At 38.4% G+C, this 5,637-nt stretch overlaps 1 pseudogene; it reads left to right on the plus strand.

Annotated features, from left to right (window-relative positions):
- The first annotated feature begins 4,018 nt into the window (after positions 1 to 4,018).
- On the plus strand, positions 4,019 to 4,133 carry LOC135150982 (small nucleolar RNA R71; annotated as a pseudogene).
- The last annotated feature ends 1,504 nt before the right edge of the window (positions 4,134 to 5,637 follow it).

A 5,637-nucleotide genomic window follows, 5' to 3' on the forward strand; every position in this document is an offset into this window, starting at 1 on the left:
AAAGTGGGACCCTCCATCATTGATAATAGCTCTGGGCACTCCAAATCTTGTGAAGACATGCTTTTGTAAGAACTTTTTCACCACTCTAGCATCATTGGTAGGACTAGCAATTGCCTCCACCCATTTTGAGACGTAATCAACTCCCACCAAGATAAACTTGTTTCCATAAGATGATGGAAAGGGACCCATGAAATCTATCCCCCATACATCGAATATCTCCACCTCAAGAATAGATTGTAAAGGCATTTCATTCCGTCTCGATATGTTTCCCGTCCTTTGACATCTATCACAAATGGAAACAAAATTTCTCGCGTCTTGATACATTGAAGGCCAATAGAATCCTGATTGCCAGATTTTTGCCACTGTTTTCATGCTACTATTGTGCCCACCACACTCCAAAGCATGACAATGCTTAAGGATATTAGGAATCTCATCGTGAGGAACACATCTTCTCATAATCCCATCAGCACATTCTTTATAGAGCAGAGGTTCTTCCCAGAAGTAATGTTTCACATCAGAAAGAAATTTTTTCTTTTGTTGATAATTAAGTTCTGATGGCACAATACCTCTAACTATGTAATTGACAAAATCTGCATACCATGGTGTAGACATAGAGACAACCAAAAGTGCTTCTTCCGGAAATAGTTCATTGATAGGCATATCATCACCTATCACTCCATCGCCTTGGTCCATTCTTGAAAGATGATCAGCTACTAGATTTTCAGAGCCTTTCTTGTCTCGAATTTCAAGATCAAATTCTTGGAGTAGAAGTATCCAACGGATTAGACGAGGCTTGGCATCCTTCTTTGACATCAAATATCGAATCGCAGCATGATCCGTATAAACAATCACTTTAGATCCCACAAGATATGATCTAAATTTGTCAAAGGCAAAAACAACAGCAAGTAGCTCTTTCTCTGTAGTAGCATAGTTGATTTGTGCATTATCAAGTGTCTTGCTTGCATAATAAATCACGTGCATGCGCTTGTCCTTCTTTTGTCCTAGAACTGCACCAACAGCATAGTCACTTGCATCACACATAAGTTCAAAAGGCAAGCTCCAATCAGGCGCTGACATTATAGGTGCCGAAGTAAGCTCTTTCTTCAGCCTGTTAAAAGAAACAAGACAACTATCATCAAAATCAAAATCACTATCTTTTTCAAGCAAATTACAAAGAGGGCGAGAAATTTTAGAAAAATCCTTGATAAAACGACGGTAAAAACCGGCATGTCCAAGAAAACTTCTAATCCCCTTCACAGAAGAAGGTGGGGGTAGCTTCTCAATCACTTCGATTTTGGCCCTGTCCACCTCAATGCCCTTACTAGAAATCTTGTGCCCAAGCACAATGCCTTCTTTCACCATGAAGTGACACTTCTCCCAATTAAGAACAAGGTTAGTTTCTGCACATCTCTGCAACACATGAGAAAGATTAGTCAAACAAGTATCAAAGGAAGAACCATATACAGTGAAGTCATCCATGAAGACTTCCATGGTTTTTCCTATAAAATCAGAGAAAATAGCCGTCATAAGTCGTTGAAACGTAGACGGGCCATTACACAAACCAAAGGGTAGCCTACGATAAGCAAATGTGCCATACGGACAAGTAAAGGTTGTCTTTTCTTGATCCTCAGGAGCAATAGGAATCTGAAAATATCCTGAGAAACCATCTAGGAAATTATAATACTCATTACCTGCAAGTCTTTCTAACATTTGATCAATAAATGGGAGGGGAAAGTGATCCTTACGAGTAGCGTTATTTAATTTCCTATAATCAATACAGACTCTCCAACCTGTTACAGTTCTTGTGGGAATTAATTCATTCTTTTCATTTTTCACAACAGTCATCCCACCCTTCTTAGGCACAACATGAATAGGACTAACCCATTTACTATGTGGAACAGAATATATAATACCCGCATCTAACAACTTAGTTATCTCCTTTTTTACCACATCTTGCAAGTTAGGATTTAATCTTCTTTGTCCTTCAATCACTGGTTTATGATTATCTTCTAAGTCAATCCTATGCATGCAAAGAGCGGGGCTAATTCCCTTGATGTCCTGAATTGTCCAACCTATTGATGATTTAAATTTTTTAAGCACATTTAACAATTTTTCAAGTTCATCATCATCAAGTAAAGAAGATACGACCACAGGATATGTCTCATTATCACCAAGAAAAGCATATTTTAGATTAGAAGGAAGAGGTTTGAGTTCTACCTGAGGTGCCTCTGAAATTGAAAATGCCATCTCAATCATTGGCATACCTGGTTGTTGCATCTCTAATGCGAGTTTGTCCTCACCTTCTTTGTCAGTTGGAGCTTGTTCTTGGTCCTCCAAGTCTACATCATCATTCTTCACAATCTCATCAACTATGTCAACATTGAAACATGTAGCGTCAATTGAAGGCATCTTCAGTGCTTTGTTGAGATCGAACTCAACCTTTTCATCACCAACATTCAGTGTGAGTTTCCCAGCTTTGACATCGATTGTGGTTCCAGCAGTAGCCAAAAAGGGCCTTCCCAAGATTATGGGCATCTCCACATCTTCATCGATATCCAACACCACAAAATCACAAGGAATAAAGAATTTATCTACCTTGACAAGTACATCCTCTATGACTCCCAAAGGATGCTTGATTGTACGATCTGCCAACTGAAGTGAGATTCTTGTCTTCTTGAGCTCTCCAAGACCAAGCCTCTTGCAAATGGAGTATGGCATCAAACTTACACTAGCCCCCAAATCACATAAGGCTTTAATATTCTCCATCTTTCCAATAGTGCATGGCAAAGAGAAGCTTCCGGGATCTTTTAACTTTTGCGGAATTGATTTTTGAATGACTGCACTACACTCCGCATTGAGAGTAATGGTTTCCACATCTTCAAGTTTCCGCTTTCTAGACAACATCTCCTTCAAAAATTTGGCATATAATGGCATTTGTGCCAAGGCATCAGCAAAAGGAATATTTATATGCAATTGCCGAAAGGTTTGCAAGAATTTTTCATATTGTTTCTCCAACTTCTTGTTATGCAGCCTTTGTGGGAAAGGGATTGGAGGAACATATGGTTTCACTGGTACCTTTGGTGCAATTTCATCTTCTTTTTGCTCATCATTTTCCTTTTCTGAAACTTCAACCTCAGATTCAACTAGCTCGTCTTTCTTTGAAGGGGCCTTTTCATTACGTTTGACAGCCTCGACTTCGGGCAATTCTCTTCCATTCCTCAAAGTGATAGCCTTGCATTGCTCATTACCCTTCAAATCTGGTTGACTAGGTAGAGATCCTTGCTCACGAACACCAACCTTATTAGCAATTTGCCCAATTTGAACTTCCAACATCTTTTGTGATGAAGCCATCTGATCAAGCCTTGACTCCACTTTTTCAAATTTGGTCTCCATATTGGCAAAAGCTCCAGTCGTCCCTTGTATCATCTTACTGAGTGCAATTTCCTAATCAGCAGGTTCTTTCTTGTCCTTTGGTGGAGGTTGAAACTGTTGTTGATTTGGATACTGCTGACGTGGTTGGAAACCGGGAGGTTGCTGCTTCTGTGCTGCATATGATGGATTAACAGCATGATAGTTGTTGTAAGAAAGATTGTTGTTGGGCCTCTGATTTGGATTGTAATAAGAATTATTCTGAACAGGCCATGATTGTCTTCCTTGGATGAAAGCTGCTTCCTCTGGAAATTGTTGTGCATGTAAGTACTGATCAGTACCAGGATCATTATACCCTTCCATTGGAGTAGAAATAGCATTGACATTTGCCCTTTGTCCACGAACTTCTTGAGTAAGAGCATCCAATTTCAGAGTGAGCAAGTTCATCATCTCAGTGTCTTGTGCTGATTTCACTGAGCTTGTACCACTAGGTGCCCAAGCATAGTTATTTGAGGCCAATTCCTCGAGAAGTGCCTTAGCTTGAGTAACAGGTGCTTTTTTAAAATTTCCTCCAGCTGCAACATCCAAACTCAGCCGAATATCAGAATTTAGAGCTCCATAGAAAGTACTCAGAACCATCCACTCCTCGTAACCATGATGTGGACACTTTCTCAACAATGCCTTATATCTCTCCCATGCCTGATACAAACCTTCACCTGGTTGTGCTTTGAAAGTAAGAATAATTGCTCTCATTTGCTGAGTCTTGTCAGAAGGATAATATTTGGATAAGAACTCAGTAGAAAGATTATCCCAAGTAGCTAGAGTAGTATCTGAAAGCTGTTGAAACCATTCCAAAGCTTTTCCCTTTATAGAATAAGGGAACATATGAAGACGAATTTGATCTGCAGTAACCCCATTGATTCTGAAAGAACCACACATTTGCACGAAGCGCTCGAGATGTCGGTGTGGATCCTCTCTCTCAATGTCTCCTTCAAAAGCTGAATTGCTCACCATCTGAATAAGACTGGGATTGATGTTATATTGAGTTGCACCAATCGCAGGAGTCTTGTACATGCAATTAGCAGGATTAGGAGTCTCATGATCCTGAATGGATGACTCATTAGGAACAATAACATGGAGATTTTCGTTTGCATTATTGTTATCAGTCATCTTGGCCTCCTCTTTCTTTTTCCTTGCTTCTTGCCTTCTAACTCGAAAAGTGCGCTCGATTTCTGGATCTGGTTCGAAATTTCCAACACTTTTCGATCTACGCATATATCAGGTGTACCTGAAACGAAACACCAATGAGATAGATCTTGGAAACAAATTTAATAAAATCTAAACAATAAGAAATAATTAACCTAAACTTAATATTGCTGCCTTCCCCGGCAGCGGCGCCAATTTGTTGCAGTGATTTTATGTAAATTCGTTCTCAGGGAAGGACTGAATACAATATCAAATCAAGTATATTATTTCTTTCTATTTAGAAGTTTGGAGAATAAATTTTTGGTTTTTACTATCAACTAAATTAAACTAATAAAGCAATTAAAAGTGTGAATTAACGATGATAAAAAGCAATCCAAGAATCAGGTTTCTTTGCTGGCTACAATGAATGTCAATCAATATAATTGTGATATTCAAGTCTCTACTCTGCTAAAAACAATCCTTCTATTGATTATAATGTTCTCTCCCAAGATACAAAATAATACCTATAATTTAACCTTGAAGTCACTCCCATGATCAATCAAAACCAAATTACAAGCTATCACGAACCAAGGATTTTCTGTTTCACAACTCGCCTAATAATCTCCCGATTAATTAATTAAGTTATGTCTGTCATATCATGTACAAGAAATATAAATCCTCTCCCGATTCATTATAAATCCTACAGATACAATTACAGGTTCGCGACTCCTATAACTGTGTTAAGCGCTCAATGACAGATTAGCATACATAGAGAAACCACAATCTTAGATCAAACAAACATATTAAGCCAACAAATACTCCCCAATCCTCGGATTAGAGGATTAGTTACCCATAACAATTAAAGAAAACACGAATATATATATTACTGAAATCATGTCAAAAGAGTACAAGAGTGAAGAAAATACAACTTGACGAAATCTCTCGAACTTGGACTGAATCCCTTCAATCTTTGCTCAAGTTATCTCCCAAAGCTTTCTTTTTTCTCTATCTCTCAATACACACTATTCGATACCTCTCTCTAGATACCAACCCTAATAATAATAATAATAATGTTTTTAATGG

This window comes from Daucus carota, chromosome 2 (genome assembly GCF_001625215.2).
Source record: "Daucus carota subsp. sativus chromosome 2, DH1 v3.0, whole genome shotgun sequence".
NCBI classification, from domain to species: Eukaryota; Viridiplantae; Streptophyta; class Magnoliopsida; order Apiales; family Apiaceae; genus Daucus; species Daucus carota.